The sequence below is a fragment of the Somniosus microcephalus genome, chromosome 1, assembly GCF_052327205.1.
Source record: "Somniosus microcephalus isolate GS21.2 chromosome 1, FLI_Smic_1.0, whole genome shotgun sequence".
NCBI lineage: Eukaryota > Metazoa > Chordata > Chondrichthyes > Squaliformes > Somniosidae > Somniosus > Somniosus microcephalus.
Window position 1 is genome coordinate 12,619,389 of NC_140987.1, and position 27,991 is coordinate 12,647,379.

The following is a 27,991-nucleotide window of genomic DNA, read 5'->3' on the forward strand; positions in this document are numbered from 1 at the left end:
GGAGCAGTGTCTGCTGGACTTCCTTCACTTCTCCTACATTCCCCTTACCCGGCTGACTGACAGTCACACTCTCCCCTTCCTGCGCCTGTGCTTTCTTCTGGTGTGTGACTGTACTCGAGTAAATTATCCAGTAATTCCTGCTCCTCCCTTATATGTCGGAGTGTCTCTAGCTTGGACTCCAGCTCACTGACTCTGAGCTGGAATGTCATGAGGCAGAGACATTTGCTGCAGATGTGGCCGTCTGGGACAGTCTCGTTGTTCACAAACTCCCACATACTACAATCCCCACACACTGCCTGGGCTTTATTAATGAATGAATGAATTTATTTTTTGTTATCTGTAGTTTATTTCTTGAACTGTGATTAATTACTTCGCTATTTATCAGTTATGAGCATCTTTAAAAGCAGTTAGAATTTAATCAATTACCTCGTTTTCCTTTGATTTACAGTTACTTGCACTAATAAATTCTTACTAAGTCAAGCTTAACACTAAACACTAAAGAGACTAAACACACAAAGGGATATTGATATTCTTACCGATATACTTATGTTAATTTGCTCTGCTGTGTGTTGATTATAACGTCACTTTTTTCTGTGTCCTCTGGTGCGATTATTTATTATTTACTGTTGCTCCTGGTTTAAATTACTGAGCACCTCCTTCCCCCTCAGCATCCCATTCCCATTCTCACCAAATTCCCCTTACCACTCTGTTTAGCAAGCCACTCCGTTTAGTAGATTCTTGAGCTCTGTGCCACACCGCTTATCCTCCTCCTAGTCCCTCCTCCAAAGGTATCTCTGACCTCAGCTATTCCACTCACTTTTCTGCCACCTTGCTGTTGACCTAAAATGGCGATGGTTGTTACCCAGAACGCTCCGCGCGCGAGAATAGGCCCTATCAATGCTGCAGGGCCTGTTGTGCGCAGGCGCGGGGAGAGCTCGGTGCGGGGCGGGTTCCGTGCGTGCGCAGTGCTGCCAGTCGGGTGATGGCGGCGGAAGGTGGAGAGAAGATTCCGGAGCGGGGAGGAGACGGTGGAGCGCAGGGGAGCAATAGAACCGGCGGGGAGACTTTATATACACCCGGGGTGGGCCTCAGGCCCCGAACAAGAGCCTCCGGGCCGGGCGTTTGCCCCGAGCGGGGCGGCAGCTGCGGGGCTTTCTCCCGGTGACAAGCCCGGGGTAACGGCCGCCATCTTGAGGCTCAGGGGAGCAGCAGGGCGCATGCGCGGCCCCCTTGGCCAGGAACCAGGAGGAGAGAATCTTGTCAATTTCTATCCTGGACTCACAGTGATCACTTTTGTAATCTCCTTTTACAGGCTGTGAGAAGGACAGCATTTACACACCGCAAAATCAAACCAAACCACATCAAGATCTGACAGAGTCACTCCATTCATCAGGACTCGAATATCATCAATCTTTGAATGTGGAAGGAGAAATGTTTGTCCTGTCTGTGGGGAAAGATTTCAAACATCAGCGTGACTGGAAAGGCACCGAGACACACACACCCGAGTGAGAGTGTTCCAGTGCACTGACTGTGGAAAGAGCTTTAACCAGTTACACAGCCTGAAAAATATCACCCCATTCACAGCGGGGAGAAACTGTACACGTGTTGTGTATGTGGACGAGGCTTCAACTGATTGTCCGACCTGGAGAGACACAAGGACACCCGCACCATGGAGAAACCGTGGAAATGTGGGGACTGTTGGAAGGGATTCAATTACCCATCTGAGCTGGAAACTCATCGACGCACTCACACTGGGGAGAGGCCGTTTACCTGCACCGTGTGTGGGAAGGGATTCACTCAGTCATCCAGCCTCTATACACACCAGAGAGTTCATACTGGAGAGCGACCGTTCACCTGCATTGAATGTGGGAAGGGATTTACTGCTTTATCAACCCTCCTGACACACCAGCGAGTTCACACTGATAAGAGACCTTTTAAATGTTCTGACTGTGAGAAGAGCTTTAAAAGCACAAAGGATCTGTTGACACACCAACGAGTTCACACTGGGGAGAGGCCGTTCACCTGCTCCATATGTGGGAAGGGATTCACTCAGTCATCCCACCTTCTGACACATCAACTTGTTCACTCTGATAACAAACCTTTTAATTGTTCTGACTGTGCGAAGTGCTTTAAAAGTAAAAAGGATTTATTGATACACCGACGCACCCACACTGGGGAGAGACCGTTCACTTGCTCCATGTGTGGGAAGGGATTCACTTGTTCGTCCCACCTTCTGACACACCAACTTGTTCACTCTGATAAGCGACCGTTTCAATGTTCTGACTGTGAGAAGAGCTTTAAAAGCAAACAGCACCTGCTGAAACACCAACGCACTCACACTGGGGAGAGGCCGTTCATCTGCTCCGTGTGTGGGAAGGGATTCACCCGATCATCCCACCTGTTGAGACACCAGCGATTTCACACTGGGGAGAGGCCATTCATGTGCACTCAGTGCGGGAAGGGATTCACTGATTTATCCGACCTTCTGACACACCAGCGAGTTCACACCGGGGAGAGGCCGTTCACCTGCTCTGTGTGTGGGAAGGGATTCACTCAGTCATCCCACCTCACCGAACACCGACATGTTCACACTGATGAGAGACCTTTTGACTGTTCTGACTGTGAGAAGAGCTTTAAAAGCACAAGTGGTCTGCTGAAACACCAACGCACTCACACTGGGGAGAGGCCGTTCACCTGCTCTGTATGTGGGAAAAGATTTAGTGATTCATCCTACCTGCTGACACACCAGCGAGTTCACACTGGAGAGAGACCGTTCACCTGCTCCATGTGTGGGAAGGGATTCACGGCTTCCTACAACCTGCTGGCACACCAACCTGTTCACACCGGGGAGTGGCCATTCACCTGCTCCATGTGTGGGAAGGGATTCACTGATTCATCCAACCTGCTGACACACCAGCGAGTTCACACTGGGGAGAGGCCGTTCACCTGCTCCGTGTGTAGGAAGGGATTCACTCAGTCATCCTCCTTACTGAGACACCAGCGAGTTCACGACCGACTGCAGAGGTTGGATTCTGCTGTTATTGCTGCTGTTAATGACATCCAGGACTGAACCATTTCATGCTATCAGTTGGGGTTTGTTTCTGCTGATGTTTATAACCCTATAACTGGGCTGGAGATTAATATTCTGGATAAATGTCAAATAAATCAGCTTTGTTTCAAACACACTTTGTGTTGAGTCTGTGATGTCTCCATGATAAGAGGAGACTAATTGATGTCCTGTTGCTGACTGCTCCATTTTTGAGCCGTTTCTCCTTTCTTACTCTGGATTATTTCGGTTCTGATCTAATTGGCCTTCTACCATCCTGGGAGTCCCATGATACAACGATAATGGAGTTGTTGACTAATCACAGCAATCAATCTCTATCAATGAGTCTACAACAGACCCAGACATGAGGTGAGGAAAACCCCAGTGGTGGAGAGCTTTAGGAGCCATCGGACCAAAGTCACCTCTTCCTCCCGAGCATTCTACACTGACCACATGTCATGTCTCAAATTACTCACACACTGTGTCCCAAAATCTTATTCTATGAATGAAATTGGTCCAATTTACATTTGAATGAATCAACACTAACTGCTTCCACCATCGCCCTAGGGAGCCTGTCCCAGAGATTGACCACTCACTGAAATATTGTTTCCACGGATTGGATTTGAATTTACCCCCTTCAAGCGCAGGCCATGTCCTCTGGTTCTACTGTTCTGGACAGGGTGAAATAACTTGTTGTGCTCTACATTATCCAGTCCCTTTAGAATCCTAAAAACAGCAATCCTATCACCTCTCGACCTTCTCTTTCCAGTGTGAACAGGCCCAGTTTACATAACCTGGACATGTTGGCTCGATACTCAGTTAAATTCTGACACAAACCCTTTGATGCTTCTTAAATTGCATTAACCGACACTTCACAGAATCCTAGAATGATACAGCACAGAAGGAGGCCATTCAGCCCATCGTGCCTGTGCGGCTCTCTGAAAGATCCATCCAATTACAAAAGCAAAATACTGCGGATGCTGGAAATCTGAAATAAAGAGTGAAAATGCTGGAAATCCTCAGCAGGTCAGGCAGCATCTGTGGAGAGAGAAACAGAGTTAACGGTTCAGGTCACTGACCTTCCATCAGAACCTTTCATCACACATTATAATCTAATGTATTACTCTGGTTTAAGCTTATATTGTGGTTAATAACGGCAAACTCTGTTGTTTCTCTCGATCTGATTACAGTTTCCAACCAGTCGATTCAGTGGAATGTTCTATCAGTGTTGCCATAGCGACCTGTCTGCAGTGAAGCGCCTGTTTGACTTCTTGAAAGTGCAAAGTATCTGCTGACAGACCAACACACTCACACTGGGGAGAGGCTGTGCACCTGCTCCATGTGTGGGAAGGGATTCAGTCTATCATCCACTCTGCTGAGACACCAGCGAGCTCACACTGGGGAGAGGCCGTTCACCTGCTCTGTGTGTGGGAAGGGATTCAGTCTATCATCCAACCTGCTGACACACCAACACACTCACACTGGGGAGAGACCGTTCACCTGCTCCGTGTGTGGGAAGGGATTCAGTCTATCATCCAACCTGCTGACACACCAACACACTCACACTGGGGAGAGGCCGTTCACCTGCTCCGTGTGTGGGAAGGGATTCAGTCTATCATCCAACTTGCTGAGACACCAGCGAGTTCACATGTGGCTGCAGGGGTTGGATTCTGCTGTTAATCACATCCAGGACTGAACCATGTTCATTCTGACAGTTGGGGTTTGTTTCAGCTGATGTTAGTAACCCCTGTAACTGGGCTGGAGTTTAATCTGTATCAATGTCAATTAAATGAGCTTTGTTTCCCACACACGCAGTGTGTCGAGTCCTTGATATCTCGACAATAAGACGAGCTGATTGAGTAATTGTTACAAACTGAGTGGAATCCATCTGAGAACTGAGTTCCCACAACTTTTTAAAAGATGGATCTACAAGATGCCCAAGTCTGACAGGACAGAAAATTCTATTATATCACAGGGTCCACTTCAACCATCCAGGGCAGTGAGCCCCTGTAATATTGGATTTTAACCTATGGGAAATATTCTGATAATCTGTTATTGTCACGGGGCAAAGCAGCCTTGTTACTTTAACGTCAGTTTAATCAGACTCAATGGACAATCCGATCTCCAAAGGGAAACGTCTCCTTAAAGCTGATGGTGTCGGCAGTTCTGCAGCTCATTTCTCAGTGTGAGCGTGTCAGAATGAAAAGCTTTAACAACTGCCGATGTTTCACAAAGGGAGACCTCACCAGACCAAAGGCCATTGGTGGAGTTTAATGGGCTGTTTGTGCCACTGGGCTACAGGAGGCCATTTTTAACCGAAGGAAAACTGGTCACAGCAAACAGAGAGTTTAACAGACTGTCCCTGATCCACTCGAACCCCCACTTTCTCTCACTATTTATGGGCACTGCTGCAGTAATTGCTCCTCTGACCTTTCCTCTCTTGTCCCTCCTACACCCCTAATACATGGGCCAACACAATCTCCCTCCCCCGACATCCTCACTGTGCTGGAATCCACACCAGTCTCCCCATCTGCTCCTTGTTCTCTCCCTGGATCCTAAAACTACTGAACTCACTCTTCCCCTCCTGAAGTCTACAGGCTCTAAAACTGAAGCTCTGTGTCCCTCAGTCCCGACTCCTTGATTTACCTCCCCTTCTCCCCTCCTCTTTCCCCCTTGGTTGTGTTCCACACTCTGGGCCTTGGGCCTTCCCCGGGGATTCTCAGTATGAACAGGTGGGATGTGTTTGGAGACAGGGTGTCCCGGCTCTCCACCTTTAAAGGGACAAGGAGACGACCAGCTGGGCTGAATGGCCCTGCTTTATGACATCACTGCAGTGCCTAGCAACCAGCCTCCCTGGGCCCTGCTCATTATGGGCTGGGTTTAGCTCAGTGCTGTTACAGGAAGGGAAACAGGAGCAGGATTCGCCCCGTGTGGAGCGGTACAGGATCAATTTATACCTTACTAGCTGGGGGAGCCCGGCTTTGCCAGGGCTGTTTTGGGCCGGGCAGTTTAAATCGAGTGCCAGGCTTTGGGGCCCCTCTGTGTCCCTGTGTGAATCTGGTGCCGGGCAACATTTTAAATCGAGTCCCAGGCTTTTGGGCCCTGTCTCTGTGTCCCTGTCTCAATCTGCTGCCGGGCAACATTTTAAATCGAGTACCAGGCTTTCAGGCCCTGTCTGTCTGTCCCTCTGTGAATCTGCTGCCGGGCAACATTTTAAATCGAGTCCCAGGCTTTTGGGCCCTGTCTCTCTGTCCCTTTGTGAATCTGCTGCTGGGCAACATTTCTACCTTTTAATACCATGAAAGTGAAAGCACTTATAAAACGTTTTTGGTAAATCTTTTAAAAATAACATAAGAGATACTAACGTTTTCGAAGCTGCATCAGCAGATTTTGAGCTGGAAGTAAATGGTGTTTTTAGCTTGAGGCAATGACTGCCACATCCCTGAGATGAAAACAATTAGTCCCGCCCACACACACACCGATTGGCCAACCATCAGGGGACTGTACTGTAGGATTGGTCAATCGTGACGGCACAGGATTGGTCAAACCTTGACGTCAGTCAATCAATGCTAAGTAGCAGATAATGAGTTTAATTTTGAAGGTTTTTTGCATAAGGCGCGAACAATTTTCGTCCGACCGAAAAGTAAATACGCTTACGACCGTCCCGGAAGCGTAAGCTTTCTTCGGAGGTAACGCGCGCGTAGGTATGCTCTATAACTTTCGAGCGCATAGCCGGACAGACGCACACCCGAGGACAGACAGACAGATCGTTTCGTTTATATATATAGATTGAGTGAGAAATGTCATTGTCCCGGACACTCCCTGTCCCTCGGTATCTGTGTCGGGGAGTGGCTGATTGGTTTACTCTGTATCTAACTCGTGCTGTACCCGACTGGAGAGTGTTTGAGGCTCAGCTTCACGAGCACAACATTTAACCCAAAGATGATCTGATAAACCCATCAGCTTCTCCCCTGGACACAGGTCCTGAAGGACAGGGAGTGTCTCTGATATTTTGGTCGGTGTCGTTGATCAAGTTTAAATACCTTGCTCACATCTCCTTTCACCCTGCTTTGTTCTAATGAGAAGTGCCCCAGTTTCTCTCGTCTCTCCTCCTGGGAAAGAGAAGTTCGCCTCAGTTAGAAACTCAAACAGGCGCTTCACTGCAGACAGGTCATCATGAGGAAACATTTCTTTACCCAGCGAGTTATTATGATCTGAAATGCACTGCCTGATATCGAAATCTCGACTCCGAGTAAGACTCTAAAACACAAGCAGTACTGTCAGATTGTTAGTTTAATTTTTACTTGCACAAGGGGAGAGCTGCCTGGACAAAGGCTAGGCCAACATCTCCACCGAACATCAGTGAATGCAACGTATTTATACACTCAAACAAGCAAGCGTTCCATAAATCACGTGTAATGGTATTGTATCATTTTAAACACATTAAGAGTTTGCACAAGGACAATCAAAAGGTCAGCAGGACAGAAATATCTCCAGACAAGGTTAGTTAATCATATATCCTGTCAGGAGGTTCTGTCTGAATCTTGTTACCAAAATGATTTACTTACTCATGTCTGATCATCTTGTTACCAAGATGATTAGCTTACTCAATAGTTTTGCTTCTTTGTCTAGCGACAATCATTAATAGTTTATTCTATAGCCTTATGCCTCCCTTGTGCTAGTGAGTCAATTATAGCTGTTAACACATCCTCAATGTGGGTGGGTATTATGAAAGATCTCTTGGTCCTGGACACGTTGTGACACATTTACTTTTTCTTGCTTTAGCTACCGGGATATGGGGAAAGAGCAAGGGAGTGGGACTAATTGGATAGCTCTCCCAAAGAGCTGACACAAGCATGATGGGCCGAATGGCCACCTTTTGTGCTGTTTCATTCTAGGATTCTCTGATAACTAAAGCCTCTCATCCATGGTACAACCTCAGTGAATTTATTCTGCAGCCTCTCTGTGGCCCCGACATCCTTCCTGCTGTAAGATGCCCAAAACTTATTCTAACTGCAGCCGAACTGATGATTTTGTTTTCTACGCCCCATTTATAAAAAACCTCGGTTATTTTTAAACCACTTTATAAACTTGTCCTCCAACTTTTAAAGATTTGTGTATCTGATCTCCCTGTAGATTTAAAAGATATTAACATAACATGGCTAAAATACATTGACATCAAATGTCTGATATAATGTGTATTTTGGGAAAGAGAAGCTTAGTCTGAGTTAGAAACACAAACAGGTGTTTCACTGCAGACAGGTCGCCATGGCAACACTGATAAGACATTCCATTCACTGAATCGACTGGTTGGAAACTGTAATCAGATCAGGGGAAAGAACAGAGTGTGTCTGTTATTAACCACAATATAAGCTTAAAGCAGAGTGAGTAATAGAATAGATTATATTATAATGTGTGATGTTTATACCTATGATTGTGAAACTATAAGAAATAACATCCCTGAAGGCAGCAGAACAGGTGGATAAGGTGGTTAAAAAGGCATATGGGATACTTGCCTTCATTAGCCGAGGCATAGAATATAAGAGCAGGGAGGTTATGATGGAGCTGTACAAAACGCTGGTTAGGCCACAGCTGGAATACTGTGTGCAGTTCTGGTCACCACACTATAGGAAGGATGTGATTGCTTTGGAGAGGGTGCAGAGGAGATTCACCAGGATGTTTACCTGGGCTGGAGCGCCTCAGCTATGAAGAAAGACTGGACAGGCTGGGGTTGTTTTCCTTGGAGCAGAGAAGGCTGAGGGGGGACCTGATTGAGGTGTACAAAATTATGAGGGGCATAGATAGGGTAGATAGAAAGGAGCTTTTTCCCTTAGTAGAGGGGTCAATAACAAGGGGGCATAGATTCAAGGTATGGGGCAGGAGGTTTAGAGGGGATTTGAGGAAGAAATTTTTCACCCAGAGGGTGGTTGGAATCTGGAACTCACTGCCTGAAAGGGTGGTAGAGGCAGGAACCCTCACAACATTCAAGAAGCATTTGGATGAGCACTTGAAATGCCATAACATACAAGGCTACGGACCAAACGCTGGAAAATGGGATTAGATTAGACAGGGCTTGATGGCCGGCGCGGACGCAGTGGGCCGAAGGGCCTCTTTCTGTGCTGTATAACTCTATGGCCTAGAAATTGGGTTGGTAGCGCCGGCGCTGAGCGCCTAAAGAGACCTAGAATTGGGGCGAAGCGCTATGTTGGGGCGGACGCTATGAAGATAGCGCCAACTCAGATATTGACTATACATTTAGCGCCTGCGCTAAGTGTTTGCGCGCTAAGTGTTTGGGTGGCGCCCGGAGCCTTAGCGCCCAGCGCTATTAGTGACAGTTCGAGGGAGGGCTAACAGGCCCTTCTCGGAGTAGGGCGGCGCTATTTAAAGGGGACAGCTCTACTGCAGAATCTTCTGCCACTTGGCCTGCTCATTGCGCTCGATGCTAGAGAGAGTTGGCGAGCTAATGTGGAGCGGAGTTCTGGGATTTGAGCTTTACAGTACTTGGTACCTTCAACCCTGTCCGAAGCACTTGCACCACTACACCTAAAAGCCTTTTGACCAACTGGCATCGGAATGGGAGCTTGTTTGGAGGGCGACGGACCTCATCTGCACTCTGTGCAGCAGTCATGACGACCTGCCTTGCCCTGCGGGGAGACGGTGGCCGAACTTGCCTATCCCCCCTGCGTTGCTCCATGCCGCTTGGTCCGGCAACTGGTTCATCCTCAGAGCCACCTCCCCTCCCCTCCAGGCGACTACTATCCCCAGTCTGCAGATGCCTCCGCTCCCCGGATTCTGCAACGGCTGGTCCGGATTCCGCCTGGTCCTCGCCTCCGCTGGCACTGGCAGCTTCAGCGCGTTGAGCCCGAGTTGGTGCTGCTTCATCTGAAAGTGGGAGGTGGAAGAGTGGCTTTAGCAAAAGGACAGGTTTGCTGAAAGGCATGCCAGATTGCGGCAAGGCTCTGACATGGCTGCACACTGAGGATGCATGCTGGCGGGGGGACCAAGTGGAAGGCAACAGGTGGAAAAGGTGAGAGTCTTACCCTCGCTGTCAGTAATGGGGTTGGCAGATGCAGTGGTCACTGGATCAGACAGACGTCCTCTAAGTATCTGGTGCACTCTCTCCTCCAGATCCGTGAGAGTGACCACTTGTGCAGGTCCGCCACCGGTTCGACGCTGCTCCTTTCTAATCTGTGCCATCTTGGACTGCAGGGGAAAGAAGGGGAGGTTCTGTTACATGAGGCCTTGAGACCTCATCGCATGCCCCCCATGGTGCAAGAGCCCTTACATGAGGCCTTGAGACCTCATCGCATGCCCCCCATGGTGCAAGAGCCCTTACATGAGGCCTTGAGACATCTGTCCATGTGTGTGGCCAGAAAGGGCCATGGGTGCATACTGACAGATGGCCATTGACGCATCATTGCAGCAGGGTGCCCGAAGTCAGCTGCAGATGGAGGGAAGCACAAGTTTGGTAAACCATCACTCACCCTAACGATCCGTGTAAGGTCGTTGAATTTCTTCCTGCACTGAACAGGGGTCCTGGTCGCCATGCTGCTGGAATTCACCCTCACAGCAACCTCCCTCCAAGATCGTCGATAAGCCTTCTGATTTGGCCTCTTGCCATTATCCGGATACAGGACCTCTCGACGGTGTTCAACTGCAGCCACCAACTGGTCCAGAGCCTCAGTGCTGAAGCGCTCTGCTCTCTGCCTAACCTTCTCCATAATGCATAAGTTTCTAACGCCAGACAAGGGCGAGCGCCGAATCTGAGGCCTACAGGGCGTTGGGTGTTTAAGCTCAGTCTGACTGACCCGCCCCTTTAAGAGCCGGCCAGCGCCTGTAGGTCTCGTGCTTTCCCGTAATTGAGTTCACCTGCGCTGCGCTGCACCCGTCCGCGTCGATATTGAGTAGCGCCTGACCTTTTGCGCCTTAAGAGCACCGTGCAACGGCTGATTTAGCGCCTCAATTCCCTTTGGGGGCGATGCAACCCAATATCGCGCCAGGCGGCGATAAGTTTCGTCTGGCTATAAACTTTGCGCATCGCCAGTTCTAACGCCTCAAGCGGGGCTATACCCAATTTCTAGTCCAATGACTCTATGGCCTATAAATTGGGCATAGCCCCGCTTGGGGCGTTAGAATTGGCGGAGCGCAAATTTTATAGCCAGGCGCAACTTATCGACACCTCGTGCGATATTGGGTTGCAGCGCCCCAAAGGTGGTTGAGGCGTGAGTTCAGGCGTTACACGGGGCACCTAAGGCACTAACATGCCGGTGCAACCCAATATCGGGGCGTCCAGCCGCAGCGCAGGTGCTCTCAATTACCGATGACCACGAGACTTCCAGGCGCCGGCCAGCTCTTAAAGGGGTGGGTCAGGCAGCTCCAGCATCCGCACTCTGCGCCTTGTAGGCCTGCAAATCGGCGCAGGCCCTTCTCTGGTGCAACAAACTTGGATCCTATGGAGAGGGTGAGGCAGAGAGCAGAGCGCTTCAGCACTCAGTCTCTGGAGGAATTGGTGTCCGCAGTGGAGCGCTGGCGAGATGTCCTATACCCAGACAATGGCAGGAGGCCTAATCATAAGGACTACCGACGAGCTTGGAGGGATGTTTCTCAGAGGGTCAACTCCAGCAGCATGGCGACCAGGAGCCCTGGCCAGTGCCGGAAGAAATTCAACGACCTCAGTCGGGTCGTCAGGGTGAGTGGAGTTAATGTAAACTTATGCATTCCTCCATGAGTACCTGACTTTATGGCTACAGGGTGCGCGATACCCCAATGGCCATCTGTCAGCAAGCACCCATGGCCCTTTCTGGTCACACACATCCACATTTGACTCAGGGCATCATGTAAGGGCTGTTCCACCATGGGGGGCATGAGAACATCACTCAGGGCATCATGTAAGGGCTGTTCCACCATGGGGGGCATGAGAACATCACTCAGGGCATCATGTAAGGGCTCTTCCACCATGGGGGGCATGAGATGATAACTCAGGGCATCATGTAACATCACTTCCCATCCTTTGCCCTGCAGGCCAAGCTGGTGCGGAATCGAAAGGAGCAGATTCGCACTGGAGGAGGCCGTCCTCAAGTGGAGCCTCTGACGGACCTCGAGGAGTGAGTCCACCAGATTGTGGGAGGACGTCTGAGTGGTCCTGTCACCACTGCAGCTGCCGACCCCATTGTCCACAGCGATGGTAAGGTTCTCAACTATTACAGCTGTCACCTTTCAGTTGTTTCCCCCGCCAGCATGCTTTTTCAATGTGGACCCATGTCATAGCATTGCCGCACTGTTGCATCCCTTGCTGCCAAACTGTCCTTTTGCTAAAGCCACTCTTCAACCTCCCTGCTTTCAGATGCTGCATCACCAGCTCGGGAGCTGGCCCCTCAAGCTGCCAGTGCAAGTGCCTCCGGAGGCGACGACCATGAGGAAGCCGGACCATCCGTGCCAGCCTCAGGGGAGCCCCCGCATGTGGAGACTGGGGATAGTAGTTCCCTTGAGGAGAGGGAGGGAGGCTCTAATGAGGAGCCAGTTGCAGGGACCAGTGGCCTGCAGCAACGCGCGGGGGGGTAGGGACGCTCGGGGGCTGTCTCCCCGGAGGGCAAGGCAGGCCACCATGACTGCTGCACAGAGTGCAGAGGAGGTGCGTAGCCTTGTGGAAATGAGTGCCCAGGCCCGGCTCAGGCACACTGAGCTTATGGCTGCAGTGGGGAGGATGCCTGAGTCCATCGACACACTGGCAAAGAGTGTGGTGGACTTTGGTGGAACCCCTTTCGGTTACGGAACTCCTCCGGAATCTGCAATGGCGCCCGCAAAGCCATGTGTGTACAATCAATGGCCCCCTGCACCATGGGGAAGTCCGCAATAGCCGCGAAGCCCTGTGTGCGCTCCCCCTGCTTCTCCAGGGTCAGAGGGAAGGTGATGAATTCGTGCCTCCTTTTGTAGAGGGCAGCTGTAACTTGCTGGATGCAGCAATGCACCGCAAATTGAGAGATATTACATATGTCCCCAGCTGCTGCCTGAAACGATCCGCTGGCGTAAAAGTTGAGCGCAACTGTGACTTTCACGACCACTGACAGAGAGGTCCTGCACCGTATCTGCGGCTGCAGATCCCCAGCAAGCAGGTGGCACAGCTCAGTGACAACATCCTTACCAAATCTCAGCCTTCGCTGACACTGCTCCTCCGACATGGTAAGGTAGGAGACCTGGTGCCTGAAAACCCTGGCAGCATATGGTCGGATTTGGCGACAGCCATTGGCCCTCCTCCTTCTGGCCAATCCCGGACCTCTCTCCCTCCATCTCTGTGCCCCTGCCAGTTGCTCAGCAAGGATGACGTTCCCCTCCAAAGCAGCTCCCATTATTCTGGCTGATGAATAAGACGCAGTCAGCTTTCTGGATCCAACTGCTCTGAACAGGGCTGAAGGTCCCAAGGCTCCTCTGGCTCAATAATCACAAGTCTGTGCCACTGAAGGTCTGCAACTCTCACCAGCAGCGAGCAGTATGGCCAGGCCAAATGGCTGCCGGTTTTATACCAGTGCGGTCCCCTTTAAAGAGCGCCCCCCGAGTACGAGAAGGACCTGGTAACATTCCATCCAACTGTCACCAATAGCGCCAAGTGGAACGGAGGGGGGCGCCACTGAATTTCCGGAACGGGGCACCAAAAAGGAGTTGCACAATGAAATGACATCATGATCTGGTTGCGCACGCGAGCGGGCGCAAAGAGTTAGCGCCGGCACTAAAAGGCTACTCAATATGGCAGGAAGCACTGGGTTCACTGCGCCTGCCCGAAAATTGGGTAATGCCCCAAATCACGGGCTCTTTAGGCGCTAATCGCTGGTGCAACCAACCAAATTTCTAGGCCTATGACTCTAACATAATTAACAGCAGGCAGGGTAGTTTAGTGATAATGAGAACATTACTGAAGAAAGGTAACTGCTGGGAAGAACTGTACAGGGTGTGGTGAGACCACAACTGGAGTACTGCGTACAGTTTTGCTCTCCTTATTTAAGGAACAATATACTTGCATTGGATGCAGTTCAGAGAAGCTTCACTAGGTTGATTCCTGGGATGAAGGGGTTGTCTTATGAGAAAAGGTTGAGCAGGTTGGGCCGATACTCATTGGAGTTTAGAAGTATGAGAGCTGATCTTAAACATAGAAACATAGAAGATAGGAGCAGGAGTAGGCCATTCAGCCCCTCGAGCCTGCTCCGCCATTCAATGAGATCATGGCTGATCATCCAAATTCAGTACCCTGTCCCTGCTTTCTCTCCATATCCCTTGATCCCTTTAGCCTTAAGAAATATATCCAACTCCTTCTTGAATATATTTAATGAACTGGCCTCTACTGCCTTCTGTGGTAGAGAATTCCACAGGTTCACCACTCTCTGGGTGAAGAAATTCCTCCTCATTTCTGTCCTAAATGGCTTACCCCTTATCCTTAGACTATGACCCCTGGTTCTGGACTCCCCGACCATCAGGAACATCCTTCCTGCATCTAGTCTGTCCAGTCTTGTTAGAATTTTATAAGTTTCAATGAGATCCCCTCTCATTCTTCTAAACTCCAGCGAGTATAAGCCCAATCAACCCAATCTCTCCTGATACCTGCCATCCCAGGTATCAGTCTGGTGAATCTTCGCTGCACTCCCTCCATGGCAAGAACATCCTTCCTCAGATAAGGCGACCAAAACTGCACACAATACTTAAGATGTGGTCTCACCAAGGCCCTGTACAACTGCAGCAAGACATCCTTGTTCCTGTACTCAAACCCTCTCGCTACGAAGGCCAACATCCATTTGCCTTCTTAACCGCCTGTTGCACCTGCATGCTTACCTTCAGCGACTGGTGCACAAGGACACCCAGGTCTTGTTGCACTTCCCCTTCTCCCAATCTATTGCCGTTCAGATAATAATCTGCCTTCCTGTTTTTGGCACCAAAGTGGATAACCCTCGCATTTATCCACGTTATATTGCATCTGCCATGCTTCTGCCCAATCACCCAACCTGTCCAAATCATCCTGGAGTTTCTCGGCATCCGCCTCACAGCACACACGCCCACCCAGCTTTGAGTCATATGCAAACTTGGAGATATTACATCTAGTTCCCTCGTCTAGATCATTAATATATATTGTGAATAGCTGGGCTCCAAGGACCGATCCCTGCGGTATCCCACTAGTCACTGCCTGCCACTCAGAAAAAGACCCGTTTATTCCAACTCTTTGCTTTCTGTCTGCCAACCAGTTCTCTATCCAAGTCAATACCTTGCCCCCAGTCCCATGTGCCTTAACTTTACACGCTAATCTCTTATGCGGGACCTTATCGAAAGCCTTCTGAAAGTCCAAATACACCACATCCACTGGTTCTCCCTTATCTATTTTACCAGTTACATCCTCAAAAAATTCCAGTAGAGTAGCCAAGCACGATTTACCTTTTGTAAATCCATGCTGACTTTGTCCGATCCTGTCACTGTTTTCCAAGTGCGCTGCTATTACATCTTTTATAATGGACTCTAACATTTTCCCCACTACCAATGTCAGGCTTACCAGTCTGTAATTCCCCATTTGAAACATATAAGATTCTGAGGGGGCTCGACAGGGTAGATGCAGAGAGGATGTTTCCACTCGTGGGGGAACCTAGAACTAGGGGGCATAGTTTCAGAATAAGGGGTCGCCCATTTAAAACGGAGATGAGGAGGAATTCCTTCTCTGAGGGTCGTGAATCTTTGGAATTCTCTACCCCAGAGAGCTGTGGAGGCGGAGTCATTGAATATAGTCAAGGAGGAGTTAGACAGATTTTTGAAAAACAGGGGAATCAAGGGATCACATCGACGTCGTAACCAAGAAGGCATGCCAATGCCTGTTCTTCCTCAGGAGACTGAAGAAATTTGGAATGGCCCCCCAGATTGTCACCAACTTCTACCGGTGCACCATCGAGAGTATTCTGTCTGGCTGCATCACTACCTGGTATGGCAACTGCACCGCCACAGACCGCAAGGCTCTACAGATGGTGGTGAAAGCTGCACAACATACTATAGGAATTAAACTACCTGCTGTGCAGGATATCTACCCTGAGAGGTGCCGGGGGAAGGCCCTGAGAATCATTAAAAACGTGAGCCACCCCAGCCACAACCTCTTCGCCCTGCTCCTGTCCGGTAAGAGATACCAAAGCATACGGTCTCGTACCAGCAGGTTTCGAAACAGCTTCTACCCCCAGGCCATAAGACTCATGAACAAATAATTTTTTATTATTTATTACTGTTGTTTTATTTATTATTACTGTATTTCTATTAGTATTTTATCATTGCTATGCCATATTTATTCCAATGTTGGGAGGACTCGTAAAAATCAACATTTCATTGTGCATTACACACGTCTGCTGCATATATGACAAATAAAATTGAATTGAATTGAATTGAATTGAATTGGATATGGAGATCGGGTGAGAAACTGGAGTTGAGGTCGATGATCAGCCATGATCTTACCAAATGGTGGAGCAGGCTCAAGGGGCCGAATGGCCGATGCCAGATCCTATTTCTTATGCACCAGGGAAAGTGTCCTTGTAAATTACAGATCAGGGAATTTCTAACTGTTTTTTCCTCAATTCCTGCCAAAACCCTGGTTCTGGACTCCCCGGCCATCGGGAACATCCTTCCTGCATCTAGTCTGTCTAGTCCTGTTAGAATTTTATAAGTTTCAATGAGATCCCCAGGGGTCACAGTCTAAGGATAAGGAGTAAACCATTTAGGACAGAGATGAGGAGGAATTTCTTCACCCAGAGAGTGGTGAACCTGTGGAATTCTCTACCACAGAAGGCAGTTGAGGCCAATTCATTAAATATATTCAAGAAGGAGTTAGATATATTTCTTAAGGCTAAAGGGATCAAGGGATATGGGGAGAAGGCAGGGACAGGGTATTGAATTTGAATGATCAGCCATGATCTCATTGAATGGCGGAGCAGGCTCGAGGGGCCGAATGGCCTACTCCTGCTCCTATCTTCTATGTTTCTATCCATTCTATCAGTTCAAAGTGCTGTACATCTGGTTCATTTCTTGGTCTGTGGCTCTGTCTCCAGACATATTTGAAGATAGAAACTATGGCATATAGCATTTTGTGTTCTGGTTTTAGCCCATTAAAAATTGTAGCAGGGCTTGCTACTATCGGGTATTCCTTTGGGTTCACCTTATTTAGTGCCGTATAATCTATTGTCAGTCGATATGATGCATCTGGTTTCCTTACTGGCCATACCGGGGAATTCGTTTCAGATACAGTTTCTCGTAAGATTCCCTGTTTGGTTAATTCCAACACTGTGTCCCTGTGGTGATTAATTCCTATGTTTAATAAGAAGTATTGTGATTGGTGAATGTGATGGTTGTTCTCTGTGTTAGTAAGAAGTATTGTAATTGGTTGTTTGTTTCTACCTTGAGATATATGCTGTAAACTCATTGGTAGTGGATGTCAGGTGATTTGTGGTGGCCATCTTAAATTCAGTTCTCTCCAGTCATGGTTGGAGACTGGGTGTTGAAAGATGTGCTACTGGATTTTTAAAGTTAATAAAGCCTAGATTAGAAAGGCAAATCTATTCTTTATTTCAGTCCCGTACTGCTGCTTTGGCTTCCTCCTTTAAAGGATATTGTTTATGTGGGCGATGCATTGGTCTCGGTATTTTTACCGGGGGGGTTTGAACTAATCCACAATCTTGTTTATGTGTTGCCCACATCCCAATATACTCTCTGGATGGGATCACCCATAGTCCCTTCTTATCCCATTCCGGGTCTATAATCTTAATTGCTCCTACCCGATCTGTTTTGTTTCCTGGGGCTGTTTGTTTGTTCGACTTATGATCCGCTGGCCAGATCACTTTATTCGCTTTAGGGTCGATTAAAGCTCCTACTTCCCGCAGTAAGTCTATCCCTAGGATTGTTCCTTCAGTATTCTCGCATACCCACAAATGTGTAGGTATTATTATACATCCAATTTCTAATAGAATTGTTTTGCTCTTATAAGCATTAAGTCTTCTTCCACCTATTCCCGCCACATTAATTGAAAGTTTAGTTCGGGGTAAGGGTAAATCTGTCAGCGAGATTGAGGCTCCAGTGTCTGTCAACATTTTACACTGCTGGCCCTCTACCAATGTGTTAACAAACATCCTTGGATCCTCCTTACCATTCTCCCCGAGGGCCGCTACCTTTCATTTAATATTCAACTTCTTCATCATGTCTCTCATTTGCCTCGTAGTGCATACATCGCCTTCTTCCCCGTCCTCTGAATCAGACCCATATCGCCTCCCACCTCGGGTATTTTTCCAGTTACTATATTCCCTATACTCCCTCTGGTATTGCCTCTCTCTATCTCTATCCTCCTGCTCTCCTTTCTCTTCCCTCATCCATCTTTACAAGTTCCCCTTCCCCCCATTTCCTCCTGGCTGTCCTCTTCGGGGACCCCCCTTTTGTCTCGGCCCCTGACCTTCTCTCCCTCCTCCTTTATTCCAACAGTCCGCTTTCTTATGTCCTGGCTTGTTACAATTGTGGCAGGTTGGTCTTGGATCCGATGCTGGTCGTACATCCCCTCCCTGCTTCTGTTTGCATTCTTTAGCGAAATGTCCCTCTCCACTGCAAGCATAGCAGCTTGCTATCCCTACTGCTTCCTCCTGTCCTTCCAACTCTTCGGCTGCAGCTATCTTACCCTTTTGCATGTTATCTACTTCGGTCGCCCACCTAATTAAATCATCATAGGTGTTCATTGTAATGATTCCTAATCGTATAGCTGCTTGATGTGCGGGACCTAATCTGGCCTTAAATGATTGTAGAAAACACTGATTATCCCTTGTGGGGTTAATAATGCCGGAGCATCCCACGAATCTTCCCCATTTCCGTTTGCTACAGTCGACAGCAGATTCTCCCTTGTCTTGAGTTATATTGGTTATAGTGGCCCAATCTACTGGAGCTTGCCCCATCACTCCCTCCACTACAAGTTTAAAGGGGTCATAGTCAATTTGCGACTGGTTGTGTGTAATAGTCAACATTCAACACCAGGTTCTTTAAAATTCTGACCTAACTGTTCCCAGTGATCGTTCGGAATTTTTGCTCGCACTAACTGATCCACATCTTTATTGTGCAGATTGTGACTTATTCTTAATTCCCTCATTTTTTGCCAAAACGGGTAGTTATTTTCTCATACCTGTAATTGGGGTAATTTATCCACCAACATTTGTCTCTCTTAAGGGTTTAAAAGGTTGATACGTAGTTCGAATTACTTGGGGCCTTTGCGGAATCGCTGGAACTGCCGCTCATTGTCCGCCAGGCCCTGTTGGGACTGCTGGAACTGCCGGGACTGCGGGTGTTCCGGGGGTTACTTCAGTCTTTATTGGGGCCGCTTTCACTTCGCGGTGTGCCGGATTGTAAGGGGGTGAGAGATTATTTTCTTTTGGCCAGGGTGGTGGCTCTGGCCAGTCCCTCTCTCCAGTGTATTTTGCTGTTTCCTTTTCTAACCCACCCCCATCTATATTACCATCTCCTGATAATTTTGGGTATACAGGCGTACTGCTGGAGTTGGCTGCCGCCACCGGGTGCCCCTTCCCTCTTTGTTTGGGAATTGTTACTTCTTTCTCTTCCCTTTCTTCCTCTTCCTTCTGTTTCAACTCCTTACATTGTTTCTGGTAACAAGCTAAGATTACCATTTCCCCTTTTCTCTCTTTATCTTTGGTTTGTCTCCTCCACCAAGCCCTTTGGCTCTCTGCACTGTCTTCGGGATCCCATCCTTTCTTTTTCATAGTTTCAATGAGTTTCTGATTTTTGTCCGCTAAATAGCGGGTGATGGAGTCGGGATCTCCCCAAGGGGATGGTCCCTCCTCCTTTATGTTTGAGCCTTTCTTTGACATGCTGGGTTTCTACCTTCCGTGGATAGTTTCCCTTCTGTCCGTCCTTCTAAGAATTCTTATTTTTACTTCGCGTGTATTTATATGGTTTTGCCACCTATCCAGCTTAGAGGATTTTGCCACCTTCCCGGCTAACTGGACCGCACCCCTTTCTCGAGTCTGTCTCTTTTTTAGTTCTTTTAATCACAGCCTTATCCGATCTCACAGTATGTTCTGAGCTTTCTAATTTATGGGTGGTAATTTAAAACGTACTCACCCTCTCTAGCTCAACATTCCCGTGGACCGGCAAGGGTCTGTGATCCTGCTGACTACGCCAATTGATGTAAGCCAAAAGCGGACCAAGTGATATATAAGGTCGACGCTTAGTTGGGTACAGATGACAGACTTCGAGTGATGGTTCAAAATGATCCTTTAATTTTCACAGGCCTGGGGAGGGCCTGGGGAGAACCTTCTGAGACCCTTCTCAGATTCGACTCCACCGATACCCTAGCGACATTCACAATTATACACAAAAATCATACCCCTGCCCTAGGGACGGGTGCAAAGCTATCAATGTCTGAATGGCAAATATAAAGCATGACATTAATCACATTTCTGTTATCAGTTGGTTCCGGGACATTCTGTGACTGCGGCCTTGGCTTAGTCAACAACCGCCCTTTGTCTCTGGCCAGATGATTTGTTCAGTAACATGTTTTCTTAAGATAACAGTTCCTGTTTTCATAACAAGCTCAAGTTACTTTGAATGCATCCTTAACAAGGTCCTATGTCTAACACTTAATGATATTAATTATAAATTTTAATAACTTCATATCTTATGAACCTTAGAATTGTCATAAGCCTCCTTTTTCTGTCTTATTTTAACCTCTATATCTTTAGCCATCCAGGGAGCTCTAGCTTTGGATGCCCTTCCTTTCCCCCTCCTGGCAATGTGTCTACTCTGTACACAAACCATCTCCTCTTTGAAGCCCTCCCATTGTTCAATTACTGTTTAGCCTACCAACTTTTGATTCCAATCCACCTGGGCCAGATCCCTTTTCAACTCACTGAAGTTAGCCCTCCACCAGTTAAATAGTTTTACACTTTCCTTTTCCATAACTATTTTTAGCCTGACGATGTTCTGATCACTGTTCCCCAAATGCTCCCCCACTGAAACATGCTCCATTTGCCCCACTTTATTCCCCAGAACTAGATCCAGCTCTGCTTCCTTCCTCGTTGGGCTGGAAACAATGTTGGAGAAAATTCTCTTGTTCGCATTTCAGGAATTCCTCCCCCTCTTTGCCCTTTAGACTGTTGCTATCCCAGACTATATTAGGATAATTGAAGTCCTCCATTATCACTACTCTGTAGTTCGTGTATCTTTCTGTAATTTGCCTGCAAATTTACTCCTCTAACTCCTTCCCATTATTTGGTGGCCTATAATATACACCCTGTAGTGTAATAGCTCCTCTATTGTTCCTTAATTCAAACCAAATAGATTCTGTCTTTCACCCTCTCAACTACATCATCCCTCTCCGGTGCTATAATAGTTTCATTGATCAGTATTGCCACCTCCTCCTTTTTTCCCCTTCCTTCTCTTTCCTGAATACCTTGTAGCCAGAAATATTAAGTTCCCAATCCTCCCCTTCTTTGAGCCAGGTGTCTGTTCTTCCCACTATTTCAGTGTCTCATGCGGTGACTTGTGCCTGTGGCTCACCAACCTTATTTCCCATGCTCCGTGCATTTACGCACATGCACTCCAAACCCATCTCAGACTGCTTCGCATTTGCCCCCCCATCTGATCCCTCCCATTTCTGAACTATTCTTTAATCTAGTGCTATTTGCCTCTCCATGTCCTCTGTGCACCTTGTTTCTCCTCTCTAATATTTCATCCTGGAGTCCACCCACTGCCAAATTAGTTTAAACTCTCCTCCACAGCGCCAGTTAACCTTTCCGTGAGGACGTTGGTCCCAGCTCTGTTGAGGTGCAACCCGTCCACCTTGGACAGGTCCCTCCTGCCCCAGAACTGGTCCCAATGCCCCAAGAATCTGAAGTCCTCCTTCCTGCTTCATTTCTCCAACCACGTGTTAACCTGTCTTATCCTCCTATTCCTATACTCACTAGTGCATGGCACTGGGAGTAATCCAGAGGTTGCTACCTTTGAGGTCCTGCTCTTTAATTTCCTCCCGAGTTCCTGAAACACTGACTGCAGGACCGCAACCCTTTTCTTTCCTGTGTCATTGGTTCCCATATGGACCATGACTCTGAACTGTTCAACTCCCCGCCCCCCCACCCTCAAAATGTTCTGCACCCTCCCTGTGATGTCCTTTACCCTGGCACCAAGGAGGCAACACACTGGGCGGGACTCATATCTGGGGTTGCAGAAATGCCTGTCTATCTCCCTGACTATCGAATCCCCTGTGAACACTGCATTTCTACACTTTGCTGTGCCCCCCCTGTGCAGTCATTTGCCCCATAGTGCAGTGGATGCGCTCCAGACTGCACTCCCCCGAGGTGTTGTCACCCTCACCAGTAGTCAGCACTGAAAACCGGTTTGAGAGTGCCACACTCCCAGAGGATTCCTGCATTGTCTGCCTCATCCTACCCTGCCGGACGGCCACCCAGTTACAATTCCCATGAACTCTCCATAGCTGTGGGGTGACCACCTCCTGCAACGTGCACTCCAGGAAATTGTCAGCCTCCCGTCTGCCCTGCAGTGACTCCAGCCGCTCCTCAAGCTCAGAAACCCCAAGCTCAATTTCCAGCCACTGGAAACACTTCCTGCACCCGCGGTTATCCGGGACACGTGAAGAGTTCCCACATGGCACAGGAATTGCAGCAATCGGTCCCATCATTTCACTTAAAGGTCTACCTACTTAAGCTATAGATATGATGTTAGGTTAGTATCCCCTTATCCCCACCATTCAATCAATGACTGGCCCTTTGCCAGGCCCGCTGACTGTGGCCCCTCTCCCAGATTCCAGCCCCAGCTCTGTGCTGACTGTGGCCCCTCTCCCAGATTCCAGCCCCAGCTCTGTGCTGACTGAGGCCTCTCTCCCAGATTCCAGCCCCAGCTCTGTGCTGACTGTGGCCCCTCTCCCAGATTCCAGCCCCAGCTCTGTGCTGACTGTGGCCCCTCTCCCAGATTCCAGCCCCAGCTCTGTGCTGACTGAGGCCTCTCTCCCAGATTCCAGCCCCAGCTCTGTGCTGACTGAGGCCTCTCTCCCAGATTCCAGCCCCAGCTCTGTGCTGACTGCAGCCCCTCTCCCAGATTCCAGCCCCAGCTCTGTGCTGACTGCGGCCCCTCTCCCAGATTCCAGCCCCAGCTCTGTGCTGACTGTGGCCCCTCTCCCAGATTCCAGCCCCAGCTCTGTGCTGACTGTGGCCCCTCTCCCAGATTCCAGCCCCAGCTCTGTGCTGACTGAGGCCCCTCTCCCAGATTCCAGCCCCAGCTCTGTGCTGACTGCGGCCCCTCTCCCAGATTCCAGCCCCAGCTCTGTGCTGACTGTGGCCCCTCTCCCAGATTCCAGCCCCAGCTCTGTGCTGACTGAGGCCCCTCTCCCAGATTCCAGCCCCAGCTCTGTGCTGACTGCGGCCCCTCTCCCAGATTCCAGCCCCAGCTCTGTGCTGACTGTGGCCCCTCTCCCAGATTCCAGCCCCAGCTCTGTGCTGACTGTGGCCCCTCTCCCAGATTCCAGCCCCAGCTCTGTGCTGACTGCGGCCCCTCTCCCAGATTCCAGCCCCAGCTCTGTGCTGACTGTGACCCCTCTCCCAGATTCCAGCCCCAGCTCTGTGCTGACTGCGGCCCCTCTCCCAGATTCCAGCCCCAGCTCTGTGCTGACTGTGGCCCCTCTCCCAGATTCCAGCCCCAGCTCTGTGCTGACTGTGGCCCCTCTCCCAGATTCCAGCCCCAGCTCTGTGCTGACTGTGGCCCCTCTCCCAGATTCCAGCCCCAGCTCTGTGCTGACTGAGCTGCTCTCACCTGGGGACAGCGCGTCACAATCGGCCCCAGCACACCTGAGCTGGTCACCAGGCACCCCCCCTTACTGCGTCGCCATTGGTTGGAGGACCCGCCGCCCGCTCGGTCCTCCAGCCCCGCCCTGCTCTTCCTATTGGTCCGCGCTCTCGTCAGTCAGGCCGTGCCCGGGATCACGTGCTCCAGTTCACTCCGCCCCCCCCCCAGGTGATCGGCGCGGTTGAATCCGCTCCATTCGGTGTCCGTGGAGCTCCTGCCCGACTCCCGGGTTTGTATTTTACTTTATTCTCTCTCTCTCTCCGCCCCCTGTAGCGTCTCCCCGCCCAACCGCCAGCTCACTTGGTGCAACAAACTCACTTTCCGTCAGTGACTCGGCCTCAACGGCCGCGCGTTCGCCTGACCCAGGAGCCCCCGCGCAGTTGCCCCGGTGACCGGAGCCCAGCGTGCAGGCGCAGCAGCGGCCGGATTGTCGGCCTTAGTTCTGCCTCCTGAGCATGCGCGGCGCCCAGCCGGTGACCTCATCAGAACAAAGGACCTGGAGCAGGAGTGGGCCTCGAGCCCTGGAGCCTGCTCCCCATTCAATGGGATCAGGGCTGATCATCCTCATCTCCACTTTCCTGCACTGCCCCATATAGAAACATAGAAGATAGGAGCAGGAGTGGGCCATTTGGGCCTCGAGCCTGCTCCCCATTCAATGGGATCAGGGCTGATCATCCTCATCTCCACTTTCCTGCACTGCCCCATATAGAAACATAGAAGATAGGAGCGGGAGTGGGCCATTCGGGCCTCGAGCCTGCTCCCCATTCAATGGGATCAGGGCTCATCCTCATCTTCACTTTCCTGCACTGTCCCCATATAGAAACATAGAAGATAGTGTCTTAATGCGAGGAGCATTTGTAATAAGGTGGATGAATTGGCTGCGCAAATAGAGGTAAACGAATATGATTTGGTTGGGATTACGGAAACGTGGCTCAAGGATGGCCAAGACTGGGAACTCAACATCCAAGGGTATTCGATATTCAGGAAAGATAGGCAAAAAGGAAAGGGAGGAGGGGCAGCATTACTGGTTAAAGAAGGGATTAACACAATTGTAATGAAGGATATTAGCTCTGATGAGGTGGAAACTGTATGGGTAGAATTGAGAAATACTAAGGGGAAAAAAACATTAGTGGGAGTGGTATATAGACGTCCAAACAGTAAGGCGGAGGTTGGGGATGGCATTAAAAGGGAAATTAAAGAAGCGTGTAATAAGGGCACAGCAGTCATCATGGGTGACTTTAATCTACATATAGATTGGGCTAACCAAATTAGTAACAATGCTGTGGAGGAGGAATTCCTGGAGTGTTTACGGGATGGTTTCCTGGACCAATATGTCGAGGAACCAACCAGAGATCAGGCCATCTTAGACTGGGTATTATGTAATGAGAAAGGATTAATTAGCAATCTTGTTGTACGAGGCCCCTTGGGTCGGAGCGATCATAATATGATCGAATTCTTCATTAAGATGGAGAATGAAGTAGTTGACTCAGAAACTAGGGTCCTCAATTTAAATAAAGGAAACTACGATGGTCTGAGGAGCGAGTTGGGTAGGGTTGATTGGGGAATGGCACTCAAAGGGTTGACGGTGGATAGGCAATGGCAAACATTCAAAGACCAAATGGATGAACTACAGAAGTTGTTCATCCCAGTTTGGCATAAAAATAAAACAAAAAAGGTGACTCAACCGTGGCTAACAAGGGAAATTAGGGATAGCATAAGATCCAAGGAGAGGACATACAAATTGGCCAGAAAAAGCAATAATCCTGAGGATTGGGAGCAGTTTAGGATTCAACAAAGGAAGACAAAGGGATTAATTAAGAAAGGGAAAATAGAATATGAGAGTAAGCTTTCAGGGAACATAAAAACTGACTGTAAAAGCTTTTATAGATACGTGAAGAGAAAAAGATTGGTGAAGTCAAGCGTAGGTCCCTTGCAGTCAGAATCGGGGGAATTTATAATGGGGAGCAAAGAAATGGCAGACCAACGAAATACATATTTTGGTTCTGTCTTCATAAAGGAGGACACAAATAACCTCCCAGAAATACCGCAGAACATAGGGCCTGATGAAAGGGTGGAACTGAAAGAAATCAGTATTTGTAGGGAAATGGTGTTAGGAAAATTGATGGAACTGAAGGCCGATAAATCCCCAGGGCCTGATAATCTACATCCCAGGGTACTTAAGGAAGTGGCCCTAGAAATAGTAGATGCATTGCTGGTCATCTTCCAGAACTCGATAGACTCTGGAACAGTACCCATGGATTGGAGGGTAGCTAATGTTACCCCACTATTCAAAAAAGGTGGCAGAGAAAAAGCGGGGAATTATAGGCCGGTATGCCTGACATCGGTAGTGGGGAAAATGCTGGAGTCCATTATAAAAGATGTAATAGCAGAGCACTTGGAAAGCAGTGACAGGATCAGACAAAGTCAACATGGATTTACAAAAGGTAAATCATGCTTGACTAATCTACTGGAATTTTTTGAGGACGTAACTGGTAAAATAGATAAGGGAGAACCAGTGGATGTGGTGTATTTGGACTTTCAGAAGGCTTTTGATAAGGTCCCGCATAAGAGGTTAGTGTGCAAAATTAAGGCACATGGGATTGGGGGCAAGGCATTGACTTGGATAGAGAACTGGTTGGCGGACAGAAAGCAAAGAGTTGGAATAAATGGGTCGTTTTCCGAGTGGCAGGCAGTGACTAGTGGGGTACCGCAAGGATCGGTCCTAGGACCCCAGCTGTTCACAATATGTATTAATGATCTGGACGAGGGAATTGGATGTAATATCTCCAAATTTGCAGATGACACAAAGCTGGGTGGGAGGGTATGCTGTGAGGAGGATGTCATGAAACTCCAGTACGATTTGGACAGGTTGGGTGATTGGGCAGAAACATGGCAAATGCACGACAATGTGGATAAATGTGAGGTTATCCACTTTGGTGGCAAAAACAGGAAGGCAGATTATTATTTGAATGGCAATAGATTGGGAGAAGGGGAAGTGCAAAGAGACCTGGGTGTTCTTGTGCACCAGTCGCTGAAGGTAAGCATGCAGGTGCAGCAGGCGGTTAAGAAGGCAAATGGTATGTTGGCCTTCGTAGCAAGAGGGTTCGAGTACAAGAACAAGGATGTCTTGCTGCAGTTGTACAGGGCCTTGGTGAGACCGCACCTTAAGTATTGTGTGCAGTTTTGGTCACCTTACCTGAGGAAGGACGTTCTTGCCATGGAGGGAGTGCAGCGAAGATTCACCAGGCTGATACCTGGGATGGCAGTGATGACGTACGAGGAGAGATTGTGTCAATTGGGCTTATACTCACTGGAGTTTAGAAGATTGAGAGGGGATCTCATCGAAACCTATAAAATTCTGTCAGGTCTGGACAGACTAGATGCAGAAAGGATATTTCTGAAGGCCGGGGAGTCCAGAACCAGTGGTCATCGTCTAAGGATAAGGGGTAAGCCATTTAGGACTGAAATGAGGAGGAATTTCTTCACCCAGAGAGTGGTGAACCTGTGGAATTCTCTGCCACAGAGGGCGGTGGAGGCCAGTTCATTAAATATATTCAAGAAAGAGTTGGATATATTTCTTGAGGCTAAAGGGATCAAGGGATATGGGGAGAAGGCAGGGACAGGGTACTGAATTTGGATGATCAGCCATGATCTCATTGAATGGCGGAGCAGGCTCGAAGGGCCGAACGGCCTACTCCTGCTCCTATCTTCTATGTTTCTATATTTCTAGGAGCAGGAGTGGGCCATTCGGGCCTCGAGCCTGCTCCCCATTCAATGGGATCAGGGCTGATCATCCTCATCTCCACTTTCCTGCACTGTCCCCATATAGAAACATAGAAGATAGGAGCAGGAGTGGGCCATTCGGGCCTCAAGACTGCTCCACATTCAATGGGATCAGGGCTGATCATCCTCATCTCTGTTGTGTCTGTCAGTAGTAAGACACAAGACTGCAGGAGTACAGTACAACAGGTGTTTACTCAACGTGGCTCACTCTGGAACTGAACTGTACAGATTACTACTCAGTGCTATATACAGGTGTGGTCACTGCCAGTACTAAAGTATACATGAGCTGTAAAAAGTAGTTCCCCCCTTAAAGGT

The 27,991-nt window shown here is 48.9% G+C and overlaps 1 protein-coding gene and 1 pseudogene across 3 annotated transcripts in view; both read left to right on the forward strand.

Moving 5' to 3' along the window:
• Nucleotides 1-27,991, forward strand: part of rictora (RPTOR independent companion of MTOR, complex 2 a) — a 903,687-nt gene that overhangs the window by 316,051 nt on the left and 559,645 nt on the right. The window lies entirely within an intron of this gene.
• LOC147123925 (uncharacterized) lies at nt 846-4,847 on the forward strand (annotated as a pseudogene).